The following is a 19,484-nucleotide window of genomic DNA, read 5'->3' as shown; positions in this document are numbered from 1 at the left end:
TAATATTAATAAATAGGCTTTGATAAATAACAAGATTATGAATTATATAAGGAAATGATCAAAACACTCAAAAGATTAAGTTACACTTTGAGTGGGTTAGTTTTTAATTAATTTAAGTCTAGTTATTAATAAAGGTACATGTCACAAAACGTTTAATTTAAAATAAAATATTGTGACAAACAACGAGACTTTAATTTATAAAAGGAAATGACCACAACACTCAATTTTATAAGTTATATTTTTATAAAGGTAATTTATTGTTGAGTAAGTCTAATTTTTTGTAAAAGGTACACGTCACGTAACGTAAAAGGCTAGTTTTCTAAACGTACGAAAGTGCACCCGAAAAACCGAAAGTGGTACATGAGTCGTGAGACCACGACATTGTCATTTTTGTAAAAATTATATTTTTACCATGAGCGTAAATATAATATAATATTTAATTAATTCTAAAGATTAAATATATTATATATTAATTAATATATAAAACCTATTACTACACGTTCTTTATGTTAATGAAAAAGTGTCGGCAACAAATTTTTAGTGCATATGAGCTGGGTTTGGTGAGGCCACATTATAAAGGTTGATCATTCTGGCCGAATTTTTTTATATCATCTATCTATCTACTCTCTAAATCTATATGTATATATATTTATATATATTATTATTATTATTATTATTATTAATCTTATAGTTAGGAGTATTAATATTAGTAGTAATATTATTAGTATTATACATAAAATATTACGACGAGGTCATGAGCGGGTCATTTCAAAACAAGTTTTATGAGTATGATAGGCCTAAGGAAATTATGGGTTATAGCTATGGAGGTGATGGGTATGGTCCATGGGTATGCTCTTAAGGTCAATTTAGTGTTTGTCATCTCCGTTGCGTCTACGTACCTTTCCTACAATATTGAATCTCAATATTGATACGTGAGTACTCATAATTTTTTTTTTTACATACTAATAGTGTATCCCTGACTAGTGCTCGAGAATATAGGATTGTGCATGCTTGTATATTTGATATTGCCCTTAGATAAGTTATGTTGAATCTTAAAGGTGGTTATACTAGGGATGAAATAAGATATAAGATATGCATGTCATTGGAAAGCTAGCGAAAAATTAAGAACTTTTCGTTTAGATATCGAATGGATTCAATGAACGGTTAGAAAGTTATGAATTAAACAATTAATTTCGTAATTAAAATTGCTGATATTAATTAGTGAACTAATTTTCTGGGTTATAAAAAGTGGTTATTTGAATTCTACTCGTCGAGTAGATGAATTTTCATATAAAGCACGTCTCGTTTCGTTGAACGGTTAAGTTATGGACAAAAGAAGTTTTGTAAATTTTGATGAAATGTTGAAACGGAAACTGAAATTCTCGCTGATCTGCGTTGTTTCAGATTAAAACAAAAATACCACTGAATTCTTTGCTGAAAGGTCTAACAAACGACTCTGGCCATTTGTCAATTCGAGTCTCGACGATTTTTCTAAAAATCGTCAAAGTTGACTGTTTGGTCACATTTTAAAATTTTGAAAAGAGCTGAAACTTTTTATTTGAAAATGTCAGTTTTGTATCAGTTGTCATGGTCGGCCTGATGTGTGTTTACTTTTGCCAAAAATCATGTTATATCTTTGTGGTAACGAGAATTTACAGGCTTTGACCGTTTGTCAATCCGAGTTTCGATGAATTTTCTAAAAATCTCCAAAGTAGGCTACTCGGTCACTTTTGTAAATTTATTAAAGCTGAAAAATTAACTTTGAAACGCCGAAACCACGTTGGCAACTACGAGTTGTCTAGGTTTAGTTAACTTCTGTAAAATTTATGTTTAATCTTTTTGGTAATGTGTAACTTTTATCTTTGGCCGTTTATAAATCGGAGTTCCGATAATTTTTCTAAAAATCGCTGAAGTGGCCGTTTAGTCATGTTTGACCGAAAAATCACTTTTGTATAAGTTATTGTATTTTTGCATGCGACCTCATTTTTACTTTAACCTTTGACTTTTGACCTTGAACTTTGACTTTTCCCGGTAACTTTTCAGTTATTTTTTTTGTGTTGACTTTCTCTAAATACTAAAATACTATTTTATGATTATGAAACCATTTGTGTTACGTTGTTTCACACGTCACCTTTTACTAGAATTTTAACTGAGCATGGGTAATATAACATGTTACTATACTGTTGAGTCAGACTCGAGCATTAGGATTGTGGTACACTATGACTTGGCCTAAATTGTTAGACAAATATTGACCAACATATAAATATATATAATTAATATAGGTTCGTGAATCCGAGGCCAACCTTGCACTTGTTCAATGACGTTATATGTATTTTTACTACGAAATACAGTATGGTGAGTTTCATTACTCCCTTTTTATATATATTTTTGGGACTGAGAATACATGCGCTGCTTTTATAAATGTTTTACGATATAGACACAAGTAATCGAAACTACATTCTATGGTTGAATTATCGAAGTCGAATATGCCCCTTTTTATTAAGTCTGGTAATCTAAGAATTAGGGAACAGACACCCTAATTGACGCGAATCCTAAAGATAGATCTATTGGGCCTAACAAACCCCATCCAAAGTACCGGATGCTTTAGTACTTCGAAATTTATATCATGTCCGAAGGAGGATCCCGGAATGATAGGGGATATTCTTATATGCATATTGTTAATGTCGGTTACCAGGTGTTCACCATTTGAATGATTATTTTTGTCTCTATGCATGGGACGTATATTTATGAGATCTGGAAATGAAATTCTTGTGGTCTATTAAAATGATGGAAATAAATGATTATGATAAACTAATGAACTCACCAACCTTTTGGTTGACACTTGAAAGCATGTTTATTCTCAGGTTTGAAAGAGATCTTCCGCTGTGCATTAGCTCATTTTAAAGATATTACTTGGAGTCATTCATGACATATTTCAAAAGACGTTGCATTCGAGTCGTTGAAGTTCATTAAAGATTATTATTAAGTAAATGACAGATTAGGTCATTTATAGTTTGGATATTATGAAATGGTATGCATACATGTCAATTTTCGATGTAAAGAAAGATTGTCTTTTAAAAACGAATGCAATGTTTGTAAAATGTATCATATAGAGGTCAAATACCTCGCAATGTAATCAACTATTGTGAATCGTTTATAATGTATATGAACGGGTCCTTTCAGTTAGATCAAAAGGTTGGAAGTAAACTTCTTAAAATGGGTGGTTATTTTGATATGTTCTTGAAAGAGTTTTCTTATGGTGTTTAAGGCTTGTAATTAAAGCTAAATGATGGAGAAAATGCTTAGAGATGATCATGTATGAAGTTAGGAGTATTTTGAGAGAGAAATTAGGGTGTAGTTATGAGAAAATGGAGTGAAGAAATGGTGTTCATTTATAAAAACGTTTTTAGTTTATAAAGAAAGAAAAGGATTCCTAATTTTGTTTTCTTACTAATAATTCATACTACTTGACAAATTCTAGTTACCTCATATCTAGGGCAGTAATAATGTTGATTAGGATGTTGATTTGATGTGTATATACCAATAGTAAATACGTATAGAAGCTGGGTATGATACGGGTACATATAGCCTAGATATACGTATAGAAATCTTGAGCAAACGGAACGAGAATTCAAATATAGCTATCTTTTGTGAATATACTTATATTGTTTTATGTATTTAAGTCCTTAAAAGTGATTAAATACATTATATATACGATACATGTATAAGCATTATAGATTATAAGTATATATATCAAAGAATGTTACGTATAGTTATCGTTTTGAAAACTTAAGTTAGTAGTTTCAAAATATACTTATAACTCATTGTCATTAGTACACAATGAGATGTTAAACCATCCTTAGATCATGTTAAATATATATAAATACATATATATACACAAACGTATAATTATCGTATGTTATATAGTTCGTGATATCATCGGTCATATTGGACGGTCAAACGTTGTGTAAAACTCTTTTCAAAAACACAAGTCTCAACAATTTGGATTGCTTATCATGTTGGTATGGTTTAATTTATGTAAATATTAATCTCATAAGTATAATTTGGTCGGAAAATTCCGGGTCATTACAGTACCTACCCGTTAAAGAAATTTCGTCCCCGAAATTTGATAGAGGTTGTTATGGATAACAATAAGAAGGTTTTCATGACAAATATAAGGCGATAATGGAGTTTTATCATCATTGAGTAATGTAGATAAAACGATTCGATTATGCGAAGAATATAAATGAGACTATCGTAAAAGAGTGAGATGAGTAAAATATATTCGTCTTAACCGATGACGTAGTTATGATTGATTTTTGGGATTTAAAGAGAATCTTACGTAATAAGATTTGGTTCTTTGGTGATTAAGGAAATCAGGATCTTCTTTGATTATATGCAATAATCTGTTTCGATTGCTCTGTCGGATATTTCACTATAAATTCACCCCTTCGTTTCCTTATTTTCCATGACTCACACCTTCTATTCTTTCTCCCTTGATTCTTACTTTAAAGCATTCATCAATATGCTCCATCCAGTACTGATTCTTGATATACTCCTAACTTTTATATCTGTCATTCTTCTTTTTCATCTACCACCAGAAGAATCTATTTACTTCTACTATACTCTTGTATTTATAGTGTTTCTAATTCTCCCGTGTCTCTATATTGCTATCTGTATCGATATACACGGTTTGTAATTTCGGGGTTATTATCGAAGTTTATATTCTTCATTATTTTTCGGAGCTTCATGCTTTCGTTTTCTCTTCCCGACTTCGAGTCAAGCGAGTAATGGTCCGAAATTCGTAGATATGAAATTCAGAATGAACATAGCTAATGCTCTAAGAAGAAAATGGTAATAGAACGATTTTGATTTGTTAAATTACCAGAATACCCTGGAGAAGACCGAGTCATCCAGAAAAATATTCTCTTGATATGTTTAAAGATTAGATAGAATGTAAGAGTCGTGTAAATGGCACATGATGACGGTACTGTGAATCATCATGCTTCATTAGAAACTCAGCATGACTTACTGTAATATAATGACGTTGATCAAGTGTCATTATATTATACTAATCCATGCTTCAGTTCCCAACACTACTTCAAAACATTCATATTTTAAACTCGAAGGTTTCAGAATTTAGAAACTAACACAGTTTCTTTTATGTTGCAAATATTACGGAGAGATAAATGATCTCAGATAAGAATAGTTGTGAAAATATCGCCAGAAATATGGAGGATATTTATAATAGAACATACGAGAATATCTTAGAATTTATAATATCAATGGATGATGAAGAAGATTTGTCTGTGAAGGTTTAGAATGAGAAATAAGATGTTTGCTAACGATTTCAGCAGGCAGAGAATCATTTGAATTCTTTGAAGGCAAACTTATTCTTTGTGATTTGTCCACGGCTTTCTTCATAGTTTCACATAATCCGCTTTTCGGTACTAAATTTTCTATCGAGCATTCCTGACACTCCTTTCTTTATCATCAAACTTTTGGCCATTAAGATCATCTACAACATGCTGCTTCGTCAGCATTTTCAAAGTTAACTGATCTGGGTCATCGGTTATCAAACAGAGGTAGTTTCAGGAGAATTGTGTTTTTAGAATGATTAATCGCTGATGGTAATATTGTGGAATATAAAAGGTTCCCCAATAACAATAAAGAGTACGCATATATATATATCGCGGTTATAATAAAGTTGTTTCGGATGAAAAGTCCGAGTTGACTTGCTGGAGCTGTGACAAAATTAGCTACTTTGAAAAGGGATTGCAAAACGATTATCGGTAATAACAATGTCAAAGGAACTAGAACAGATACGTGTCAAACGTTTACTCAGTTTCCGAGGGTTTTTCAGGTGCATAACTATATGCATCAATATTTTCTTCCGTAGATGAAGTGCGGTTGGTTTATCCTCTCGATTGAGGTGTTTTTAAGAATCATGATAGATTTGAACGCTGATTGTAATCGTCGAGATACAATGAGGTTTAAGATGAAATCAAGTGGCAATCTTGAAGAAATGTTTAGTTTCATATGTTATAATCAATATTTTAATTCATTTTAATTGTCCAATGTCATTAGTCCACAGTCGATAGTCCACAGTAACAGTCCAATAATTCATATATAGTTTAATATATAATATATGAATTAATTAATACGTGTCGTGACCCGTATACCTCTCAGACTCGATCACAACTCAAACTATATATATTATTCTAGAATCACCCTCAACCCTGTATAGAGAACTCGATCATTACTGCATATAGAGTGTCTATGGTGATTCCAAATAATATATATAGATGCGTTGATATGATATGTCAAAACATTGTATACGTGTCCCGATATTTAAAGTGCGTAAAATAATTACAGAAATTAAATGACGATAAATAAAAGTGCGATAATTAAATTATGATAAATAAACTGCGATAAATAAAATGTAATCAGTTAGCTAGGAACAGTTAGCTGGAACAGTTAGCGTGGATTCTTTACAAAATTTTTCATAGTTAATTTGTTTGTTTCTAACAGATTTTATTTTGTCATATGTTTTCTTCATATGCCACTTGTTGGATTCTGAGAAGTCAAAATCCAAATATGAAATTGAATGAAAATGGTTATTCTGCGGTGAACGGATACGTATATCGGTGGTTGTAAGTAGGATAATAAATGACTATTGAATTAGCTTCGACGAATGTACAATGTAACTTATTAAGATAAAATCTAATTATTCCTCGGGTATTACCTACCCGTTAAAAAAAAATTTCACCATTAATATTTTGTACAAAAGAACTTTTAATTACAATCTTTATGAAAACATATATACATATATATTTTCTTCAGATGAACTCATGAATTTAATGAGTTAATATGATATTAATCTCATTTGTTTTTCGGTTTGAGCTAGAATAAGAAATCTCTAAAACTTTTTGAGACCACATATTCTTCGCAGAATATCAATGAAGTTATGGATCAATACTTCATCGTTCATTATTGTTGGTACTCCTTGGTATCTATGGTACGTATGATGTTGATGTTTGTGGGACAGATTATGATGTCGAGACGTGTGATGCGGATGTTGTTTGTTAGTGGTGATGATGGTATTGTTGATGTTATTGATGGTGGTGCTGATTATGCTGCTGGTGCTGCTGCTGGTGTTTGCAACCTTCGCACCATGTTCTCCAAAGCCGTCACGCGAGCGTCAAGTTCGTTAACTTCTGCTAGTACACCGGGATGATTGGCGGTTGGAGCGAGCGAATGAACAAGATTTGTAATATGGGATAGTATATAATCGTAACGAGATACTCTAGAAATGAGAGAGAAAATGGTGTTTCGAATAGGTTCGCCGGTAAGTGCTTCAGGTTCATCACCAAGAGGGCAATTTGGTGGATGGAATGGATCACCTTCTTCTTGTGTCCAGTGATTTAATATATTACGAATCCATCCCCAATTCATCCAGAATAGATGATGGGAAATTGGTTGATCCATTCCGGTGACGCTGCTTTCGGAGGCTGAATGGAAATCCATATCGGCATAACTGTCGGAATCTGAAGAATTCGAACTAGATGCGGAATCCATCTTGTATAATGGGGAAAATGAATTTTTGGTATGGAATAGATTATAGGAGTTAGATTTGGTACTCTTCAATACATAAGTTACATATGTATATATAATACCAAAATCCCGTAAATTACGGAGAATCTTTGAAAAGATATCAGTCAAAGTTCAAAATAACAGATATGCTAAGATAAGAATTCGTCTATACACTATCAATGCAGTAAATGCAGTAAAACGTGTCTAGACTTATGAATGATAAGCAGGTAATTTCCTAAGGATGATAAGCAGATGATTTCCGACTAGAAATGATAAGCAAAACTTTTGACATGTAGACACGGTCGAAGTCCAGACTCATTAATGTATCCTAAGAACTACTAGTTAGACACACTAATGTAAGACCTGGTTCGCTACGACCACCGCTCTGATACCAACTGAAAGGACCCGTCCTAATCCACCTGGACGAAGTCATCAACATTTGGTCCCATTGCGATGATCGGCTCCAAGTAATGTCCTTATATTGAGCAAATGCACAGCGGAAGACTTAATTCGTACTTGAGAATAAACATGCTTTAAAGTGTCAACCAAAAGGTTGGTGAGTTCATAGGTTTATCATAACAATCATTTCAATATGTTAATAGACCACAAGATTTCATAATCATAAACATAATACACTCGCAAGTGTATGTAAAGCATTCTAAGTGGTTGAGCACTTGGTAACCATACTTAACATTTAATCAACGTCGCATATTCCCTTTATTATGAAATCTCACTACACCGTACCAAGTGTAGTCACCAAAATGAAGTACTGTGCAACCGTTGAATACTGGTCGTCCAGTCCGGTTGGGGTTGTCAGGCCCGATAGATCTATCAACAGGATTCGCGTTTACAATACCCATGTAAATAGTAGTTACCAAGCTACAGGGAAATATGCCAGTGGTACAACTCAACGTAGAATATATTTTTAAGTACTTGTGTCTATTTTGTAAACATTTATAAAAGCAGCGCATGTATTCTCAGCCCAAAAATATATACTGCAAAAGCAATTAAAAAGGGAGCAAATGAAACTCACTTTTGCCTTGAAGGTATTTAATTCGACTTGGTCTCCGATAGATATCACGAACCTAACCATATATATAATATATCAACATATTTTCTTTTTAAGTAATCGTTACATATATATATATACTTTTAATATTTTCTTAGTCCGTAGTTAGCAGTCCGATGTTAGTGGTCCACAATTAGTTGCTTAAATAAAATAAATAAAGACCCCATCGTATTCGTATTGATCAGAATTAATCTCGACCCATGGTACCATGTTGTCAAATGACGTGTTGCGTACATAAAGTACCGTGTTGTCAAATGACGTGTTGCGTACAATCATGAGGTCTTATGATTAATCTTCTCGTGTTGTTTACGGGTGGTCCTGAAATATATAAAATCAAATCATAAGTAATTATATATAAAATATCATATTAATTAGAAAAGATATGATTACTTTACTTTTTCTCCAAATATTTTCGTAGCTAAACTAGCTTCGGATACCCAATCTTGTTTTAGTCGTAGTTTCTTCATTACAACTCCGTTTTTGTTGGTTCAACTTGCCACTTCCTTGGATCGAGTCAAATTTTAAGAATATGAACTGAAAATACCTTAATTTGTATTCGAAATCATAGGTTATAGGTCAAACTTTGGTGAAACTTATGAAAGTGATCATTTTCTATCATAAAAACAACATTTAATGATCATTTTTCTAAAAATACTTACACTTTGAGTTAAACCATGAAATTTTTATGTGTTAACATATTCATAAGAAATATCATTTTTCCAGAACATAAACTTCCAATTCAAAGTTCAAGATGGTTTTTAATTATCCAACCCAAAACAGCCCCCGGTTGCACTCCGACGACGTAGATTCAGTTTTTAAGATGTTCTTTGTAAAACCAAGTTATATCTTGTTAGGTTAGCATATCATTATGATATAGTATAGGTCTTGAAGTGTTTTAAAAGTCAAGTTAGAAGGATCTATTTAGTTTGCGAACAAGTTTGAAATCATTTAAACTATGTTCTTGTTGTTAAAATTTTATACCACAAAATAAGATAGCTATATGAATATGAATTGAATAAGATTATGAACAAGGTTACTACCTCAAGTTACTTGGACAAAGTTACTGCAAAAGATAAGAAATAATCTTGGAATCAAAGAGTAGTGGAGTTAGATCAAAAGGTTGGAAGTAAACTTCTTCAAATGGGTGGTTATTTTGATATGTTCTTGAAAGAGTTTTCTTATGGTGTTTAAGGCTTGTAATTAAAGCTAAATGATGGGGAAAATGCTTGGAGATGATCAAGTATGAAGTTAGGAGTATTTTGAGAGAGAAATTAGGGTGTAGTTATGAGAAAATGGAGTGAAGAAATGGTGTTCATTTATAAAAACGTTTTTAGTTTATAAAGAAAGAAAAGGATTCCTAATTTTGTTTTCTTACTAATAATTCATACTACTTGACAAATTCTAGTTACCTCATATCTAGGGCAGTAATAATGTTGATTAGGATGTTGATTTGATGTGTATATACCAATAGTAAATACGTATAGAAGCTGGGTATGATACGAGTACATATAGCCCAGATATACGTATAGAAATCTTGAGCAAACGGAACGAGAATTCAAATATAGCTATCTTTTGTGAATATACTTATATTGTTTTATGTATTTAAGTCCTTAAAAGTGATTAAATACATTATTTATACGATACATGTATAAGCATTATAGATTATAAGTATATATATCAAAGAATGTTACGTATAGTTATCGTTTTGAAAACTTAAGTTAGTAGTTTCAAAATATACTTATAACTCATTGTCATTAGTACACAATGAGATGTTAAACCATCCTTAGATCATGTTAAATATATATAAATACATATATATACACAAACGTATAATTATCGTATGTTATATAGTTCGTGATATCATCGGTCATATTGGACGGTCAAACGTTGTGTAAAACTCTTTTCAAAAACACAAGTCTCAACAATTTGGATTGCTTATCATGTTGGTATGGTTTAATTTATGTAAATATTAATCTCATAAGTATAATTTGGTCGGAAAATTCCGGGTCATTACAGTACCTACCCGTTAAAGAAATTTCGTCCCCGAAATTTGATAGAGGTTGTTATGGATAACAATAAGAAGGTTTTCATGAAAAATATAAGGCGATAATAGAGTTTTATCATCATTGAGTAATGTAGATAAAACGATTCGATTATGCGAAGAATATAAATGAGACTATGTAAAAGAGTGAGATGAGTAAAATATATTCGTCTTAACCGATGACGTAGTTATGATTGATTTTTGGGATTTAAGGGATTTAAAGAGAATCTTACGTAATAAGATTTGGTTCTTTGGTGATTAAGGAAATCAGGATCTTCTTTGATTATATGCAATAATCTGTTTCGATTGCTCTGTCGGATATTTCACTATAAATTCACCCCTTCGTTTCCTTATTTTCCATGACTCACACCTTCTATTCTTTCTCCCTTGATTCTTACTTTAAAGCATTCATCAATATGCTCCATCCAGTACTGATTCTTGATATACTCCTAACTTTTATATCTGTCATTCTTCTTTTTCATCTACCACCAGAAGAATCTATTTACTTCTACTATACTCTTGTGTTTATAGTGTTTCTAATTCTCTCGTGTCTCTATATTGCTATCTGTATCGATATACACGGTTTGTAATTTCAGGGTTATTATCGAAGTTTATATTCTTCATTATTTTTCAGAGCTTCATGCTTTCGTTTTCTCTTCCCGACTTCGAGTCAAGCGAGTAATGGTCCGGAATTCGTAGATATGAAATTCAGAATGAACATAGCTAATGCTCTAAGAAGAAAATGGTAATAGAACGATTTTGATTTGTTAAATTACCAGAATACCCTGGAGAACGTATAATTATCGTATGTTATATAGTTCGTGATATCATCGGTCATATTGGACGGTCAAACGTTGTGTAAAACTCTTTTCAAAAACACAAGTCTCAACAATTTGGATTGCTTATCATGTTGGTATGGTTTAATTTATGTAAATATTAATCTCATAAGTATAATTTGGTCGGAAAATTCCGGGTCATTACACAATCACGGGCCATATGTCCCTTTCGTCCACAATTGTGACAAGAATAACGGAACTCTTCGGGAACGCTTCTCTTCACACTACCGATACTCTCGGTTGCACCCTTATTCTTCTTGTTCGAATGACTAGTGTAGTGACCCGAACTTTTCCATGTTTATATATATATTAAATGAGATTGTAATGATTAAGTGTTTCCAACATGTTAAGCAATCAAACTTGTTAAGACTTGATTAATTGAAATAGGTTTCATATAGACAATTGACCACCCAAGTTGACCGGCGATTCACGAACGTTAAAACTTGTAAAAACTATATGATGACATATATATGGATATATATATAGTTAACATGATATTATGATAAGTAAATATATCATTAAGTATATTAACAATGAACTACATATGTAAAAACAAGACTACTAACTTAATGATTTTGAAACGAGACATATATGTAACGATTATCGTTGTAACGACATTTAATGTATATATATATATATATAATATTAAGATATATTAATATATCATGATATCATGATAATGTAATAATTTAACATCTCATTTGATTTAATAAACAATGGGTTAACAACATTTAACAAGATCGTTAACCTAAAGGTTTCAAAACAACACTTACATGTAACGACTAACGATGACTTAACGACTCAGTTAAAATGTATATACATGTAGTGTTTTAATATGTATTCATACACTTTTGAAAGACTTCAAGACACTTATCAAAATACTTCTACTTAACAAAAATGCTTACAATTACATCCTCGTTCAGTTTCATCAACAATTCTACTCGTATGCACTTACTCGTACAATACACAGCTTTTAGATGTATGTACTATTGGTATATACACTCTAATGATCAGCTCTTAGCAGCCCATGTGAGTCACCTAACACATGTGGGAACCATCATTTGGCAACTAGCATGAAATATCTCATAAAATTACAAAAATATGAGTAATCATTCATGACTTATTTACATGAAAACAAAATTACATATCCTTTATATCTAATTCATACACCAACGACCAAAAACACCTACAAACACTTTCATTCTTCAATTTTTTTCATCTAATTGATCTCTCTCAAGTTCTATCTTCAAGTTCTAAGTGTTCTTCATAAATTCTACAAGTTCTAGTTTCATAAAATCAAGAATACTTCCAAGTTTGCTAGCTTACTTCCAATCTTGTAGAGTGATCATCCAACCTCAAGAAATCTTTCTTATTTACAGTAAGATATATTTCTAATACAAGGTATACTCATATTCAAACTTTGATTAAATTTCTATAACTATAACAATCTTATTTCGAGTGGAAATCTTACTTGAACTTTTTTTCGTGTCATGATTCTGCTTCAAGAACTTTCAAGCCATCCAAGGATCCTTTGAAGCTAGATCCATTTTTCTCATTTCCAGTAGCTTTATCCAGAAAACTTGAGGTAGTAATGATGTTCATAACACCATTCGATTCATACATATAAAGCTATCTTATTCGAAGGTTTAAACTTGTAATCACTAGAACATAGTTTAGTTAATTCTAAACTTGTTCACAAACAAAAGTTAATCCTTCTAACTTGACTTTTAAAATCAACTAAACACATGTTCTATATCTATATGATATGCTAACTTAATGATTTAAAACCTGGAAACACAAAGAACACTGTAAAACCGGACATACGCCGTCGTAGTAACACCGCGGGCTGTTTTGGGTTTGATAATTAAAAACTATGATAAACTTTGATTTAAAAGTTGTTCTTCTGGTAAAATGATTTTTCTTATGAACATGAAACTATATCCAAAAATCATGATTAAACTCAAAGTGGAAGTATGTTTTTCAAAATGGTCATCAAGACGTCGTTCTTTCGACTGAAATGACTACCTCTTACAAAAATGACTTGTAACTTATATTTCCAACTATAAACCTATACTTTTTCTGTTTAGATTCATAAAATAGAGTTCAATATGAAACCATAGCAATTTGATTCACTCAAAACGGATTTAAAATGAAGAAGTTATGGGTAAAACAAGATTGGATATTTTTTGATTTTAGTAGCTACGGGAAATATTAACAATTCTATACAAATCATATCCTAGCTAACTTATATTGTATTATACATGTATTCTAATATATTATATAATCTTGGGATACCATAGACACGTATGCAAATGTTTTGACATATCATATCGACCCATCTATATATATTATTTGGAACAACCATAGATACTCTATATGCAGTAATGTCGTAGTTAGCTATACAGGATTGAGGTTGATTCCAAAAATATATATAGTTTGAGTTGTGATCTAGCCCGAGACGTGTATACACTGGGTCGTGGATTGATTCAAGATAATATATATCGATTTATTTCTGTACAACTAATTGTGGACAACTAGTTGTAGGTTACTAACGAGGACAGCTGACTTAATAAACTTAAAACATTAAAACGTATTAAAAATGTTGTAAATATATTTTGAACATACTTTGATATATATGTACATATTTGTTATAGGTTCGTGAATCGACCAGTGGTCAAGTCTTACTTCCCGACGAAGTAAAAATCTGTGAAAGTGAGTTATAGTCCCACTTTTAAAATCTAATATTTTTGGGTTGAGAATACATGCAGGTTTTATAAATGATTTACAAAATAGACACAAGTACGTGAAACTACATTCTATGGTTGAATTATCGAAATCGAATATATCCCTTTTTATTAAGTCTGGTAATCTAAGAATTAGGGAACAGACACCCTAATTGACGCGAATCCTAAAGATAGATCTATTGGGCCTAACAAACCTCATCCAAAGTATCGGATGCTTTAGTACTTCGAAATTTATATCATATTCGAAGGGTGTCCCGGAATGATGGGGATATTCTAATATATGCATCTTGTTAATGTCGGTTACCAGGTGTTCACCAAATGAATGATTTTTATCTCTATGTATGGGATGTATATTGAAATATGAAATCTTGTGGTCTATTGTTACGATTTGATATATATAGGTTAAACCTATAACTCACCAACATTTTTGTTGACGTTTTAAGCATGTTTATTCTCAGGTGATTATTAAGAGCTTCCGCTGTCGCATACTTAAATAAGGACAAGATTTGGAGTCCATGCTTGTATGATATTGTGTAAAAACTGCATTCAAGAAACTTATTTCGTTGTAACATATTTGTTATTGTAAACCATTATGTAATAGTCGTGTGTAAATAGGATATTTTAGATTATCATTATTTGATAATCTACGTAAAGCTTTTTAAACCTTTATTGATGAAATAAAGGTTATGGTTTGTTTTAAAATGAATGCAGTCTTTGAAAAACGTCTCATATAGATGTCAAAACCTCGCAACGAAATCAATTAATATGGAACGTTTTTAATCAATAAGAACGGGACATTTCAGTTGGTATCCGAGCGTTGGTCTTAGAGAACCAGAAAATTTGCATTAGTGTGTCTTATTGAGTTTGTTAGGATGCATTAGTGAGTCTGGACTTCGACCGTGTTTTCTTTAAAAATGATTGCTTAACATTTTTGTTGGAAACTATATATTTTTAACATGTGAATATTATGTGATATATTAATCTCTTAACGTGTTTGATATTATGTGATAGATGTCTACCTCTAGAACAAGTCCCATTGACTCACCTAATAATAATGAAGAGTCAAATGTAAATTGGAATGATTCGTGGACTGATTCACAAGTTCCCGAAGAGGAATCGGAAGAAGAGTCGGAACCGGAAGAAGAATCGGAACCGAAAGAAGAATCGGAACTGGAAGAAGAAATAGAACCAGTGGGGGAAATTATAAAACGGTTAAGTAGAAGAAAATCCTCAACCAACCGACCAAAGTTAATTATGGTCAATGGTGTTTTCGCCAAGGAAGCAAATTATTGGGAGGATTACCAATTCTCCGATGAATCGGATCCCGACAAGGATTCCGATGATGTTATAGAAATTACCCCAATACAATTTAATAAGGCAAAAGAGAACAATAAGGGAAAGGGCATAAAAATAGAGAAATTTGATTCCAAACACGATGAACTTTATATGTATCGTCAACACCCGTATTTCTTAAGTTGTGACAATAACCCGGGAACCTCTAAACCACCAGGTTTTTCTAAACCAATGTGGAAAACGACGGCTCGTATTAGGGGAACATCATATATCCCTAGAAACTTGGCAAAATGAACCAAAACCGAAGAAGAAGAAATGAGCGAGTAGGAATAAGATAGTTGTATTCGTGTGGTGTAATATATGTAATATAGTGTGCTTATGATTTATGATATATGTAAAAATTGCTTGTATTAATAAGTATTTTTTTATGAATCTAACTCTTGTCTATTTTACAGTATAAAAACACAAAATGGATAGACAACCCAATATTTTAAGAGACCTACCCGGAGACATGATTGATGAAATCTTGTCTAGAGTCGGTCAGAATTCCTCGGCACAACTATTTAAGGCGAGATCAGTTTGTAAGACATTCGAAGAACGTTCCAAGAATGCCTTGATTTATAAAAGGCTTTCGTTCAAAAGATGGGGGATATCACATTGGAAAATCCATAAGTTACGATGTGTTTACTTTGAAGCATATATTGCGGGGAACCCAAATGTTATTTTACGCAACGGGTTAAGAAATTATTTTGACTCAATATATCCTAATATAGGACTTCGTGATTTAGAAAAAGCGGCTAACATGAAACATAAAGGAGCATGTTATGCTTACGGGTTAGTAATGTTCGCTTCTCACCAAAGTGAGAACAAGAACATCGGGCTACAACTATTAAACAAAACGTTCCCACAAGTGACGGAGTCGGTAATTGGGGTAAGAAATGAGGTTTTTAGGTTATTACGAGACTGTTGGTCATTACGTAACCTTCATCCTTTTGACGACGTTACAAAACATTGTCTTACTATCGGTCACAACGGTTATGTTCCACACAACCAAGGATGGGAAGTGGTATTAGTAAAACCAAAATGCATGACTTGTTTCTGGACGTATGAATTATGTGTCTTTATTGCCTTTGCTGAACGCCTTATTTATTAACTAGAATTATCTTCGCAACTACTTTGTATCAAAGTTTTATGTGCTATATTTCATGCTATATGTAAAAAAAAACGGTATTGTAAGTTTGCAAGTTATTGTATAAAGGTTTGAATATGATTTTTTTTTTGTGATTAGTTTTTCATATAGAATTGTAGTAGTTGAAATGGTATGTTAGCTACTAAGTATGAACTTAACGGGTAGGTACTACCCGAATTAAAGAGTATAAAACGCTAATATGAAGAAAGAGCTTTTATAAATAAGTTCATATTACGCTACAAAATACTATTGACTACTCTTGATATTCTATATGATTAACTCGTTTCATTTGACTATTTTCAAGGAAATGGCACCGACTACTCGACACACCTTGAATATGAGCGAAGAGGAATTTCGTGCCTTTCTTGCTTCAAACATAGCCGCAGTACAGGCCGCGCTACATACCAACAATAACTCTGAATCTAGTAATACAGCTAACGGCGCAAGAAATCGTGTAGGATGCTCCTACAAGGAATTCACTACCTGCAAACCTTCAGAATTTGATGGGACCGAAGGACCAATCGGATTGAAACGGTGGACCGAGAAAGTTGAATCGGTGTTTGCCATAAGTAAGTGTGCTGAAGGAGACAAAGTGAAGTACGCTACGCATACCTTCACAGGTAGTGCGTTAACATGGTGGAATACCTATCTAGAGCAAGTGGGACCAGATGCTGCTTACGCGCTACCATGGTCAGCATTCAAGCACTTGATGAACGAGAAGTACCGTCCCAGAACCGAGGTTAATAAGCTCAAGTCAGAACTTAGAGGGTTACGAACACAGGGATTCGATATTACTTCGTACGAAAGACGATTCACAGAATTGTGCCTATTGTGTCCGAGAGCGTTCGAAGATGAGGAAGAGAAGATCGACGCGTTTGTGAAAGGGTTACTGGAGAGAATCCAAGAAGATATAAGTTCACACGAGCCTGCCTTCATACAAAAGGCATGTAGAATGGCTCACAAACTAGTGAACCAGATTGAGGGAAGAATTAAAGAACAGGCGACCGAAGAGGCCAACGTGAAGCTAGTCAAAAGAAAGTAGGAGGAAAACGGTGATAAGAGTCACCAAAACAACATCAACTATCCCAGCAATCGCAACATCAATTGCAATTACAACAAACGACAAAACAACAACAACAACAACAACTACAACAATTATCCCAACGACAATAACAAACGCAGCAACAACAACAATCAAAAGCAGCTATGCCAAAGGTGTGAAAAGTATCACTCGGGGTTCTGCACCAAATTTTGCAACAAGTGTAAAAGAAATGGTCATAGCGCGGTGAAGTGTTAGGTCTACGGACCAGGGGTTAACAGAACAAAAGGAACAAATGGTGTCGGAACGAGTAATGACGGAGCAAGTAGTGTCAGAGCAAGTTATGCCAATGTAGTTTGTTATAAATGTGGAAAACCGAGCCACATTATTAGAAATTGCCCGAACCAGGAGAATATGAATGGACAAGGCCGTGGAAGAGTTTTCAATATTAATGTGGCAGAGGCACAGGAAGACCCGGAGCTTGTTACGGGTACGTTTCTTATTGACAATAAATTTGCTTACGTTTTATTTGATTCGGGTGCGGATAGAAGCTATATGAGTAGAGATTTTTGTGCTAAATTAAGTTGTCCATTGACGCCTTTGGATAGTAAATTTTTAATTGAATTAGCAAATGGTAAATTAATTTCAGAAGATAATATATGTCGGAATCGAGAAATTAAACTGGTTAGCGAAACATTTAAGATTGACTTGATACCAGTAGAGTTAGGGAGTTTTGATGTGATAATCGGTATGGATTGGTTGAAAGAAGTGAAAGCAGAGATCGTTTGTTACAAAAATACAATTCGCATTATACGAGAAAAAGGAAAACCCTTAATGGTGTACGGAGAAAAGGGCAACACGAAGCTACATCTTATTAGTAATTTGAAGGCACAAAAACTAATAAGAAAAGGTTGCTATGCTGTTCTAGCACACGTCGAGAAAGTACAAACTGAAGAAAAGAGCATCAATGATGTTCCCGTCGCAAAAGAATTTCCCGATGTATTTCTGAAAGAATTACCGGGACTACCTCCACATCGATCTGTTGAATTTCAAATAGATCTTGTACCAGGAGCTGCACCAATAGCTCGTGCTCCTTATAGACTCGCACCCAGCGAGATGAAAGAACTGCAAAGCCAACTGCAAGAACTATTAGAACGTGGTTTCATTCGACCAAGCACATCACCATGGGGAGCTCCTGTTTTGTTTGTCAAGAAGAAGGATGGTACATTTAGGTTGTGTATTGACTACAGAGAGTTGAACAAACTTACCATCAAAAACCGTTATCCACTGCCGAGAATTGACGACTTATTTGATCAACTACAAGGCTCGTCGGTTTATTCGAAGATCGATTTACGTTCTGGATATCATCAAATGCGAGTAAAGGAGGATGATATTCCAAAAACTACTTTTAGGACGCGTTATGGTCATTACGAGTTTATGGTTATGCCGTTTGGATTGAATAACGCACCAGCTGTGTTCATGGACCTTATGAACCGAGTGTGTGGGCCATATCTTGACAAGTTTGTCATTGTTTTCATCGATGACATACTTATTTACTCAAAGAATGATCAAGAGCACGAAGAACATTTGAGAAAAGTGCTAGAAGTATTAAGGAAAGAAAAACTGTACGCTAAATTTTCAAAGTGTGCATTTTGGTTGGAAGAAGTTCAATTCCTCGGT

Source organism: Rutidosis leptorrhynchoides, chromosome 11, assembly GCF_046630445.1.
Source record: "Rutidosis leptorrhynchoides isolate AG116_Rl617_1_P2 chromosome 11, CSIRO_AGI_Rlap_v1, whole genome shotgun sequence".
Lineage (NCBI taxonomy): Eukaryota > Viridiplantae > Streptophyta > Magnoliopsida > Asterales > Asteraceae > Rutidosis > Rutidosis leptorrhynchoides.
Note: the sequence above shows the minus strand (reverse complement) of the source record.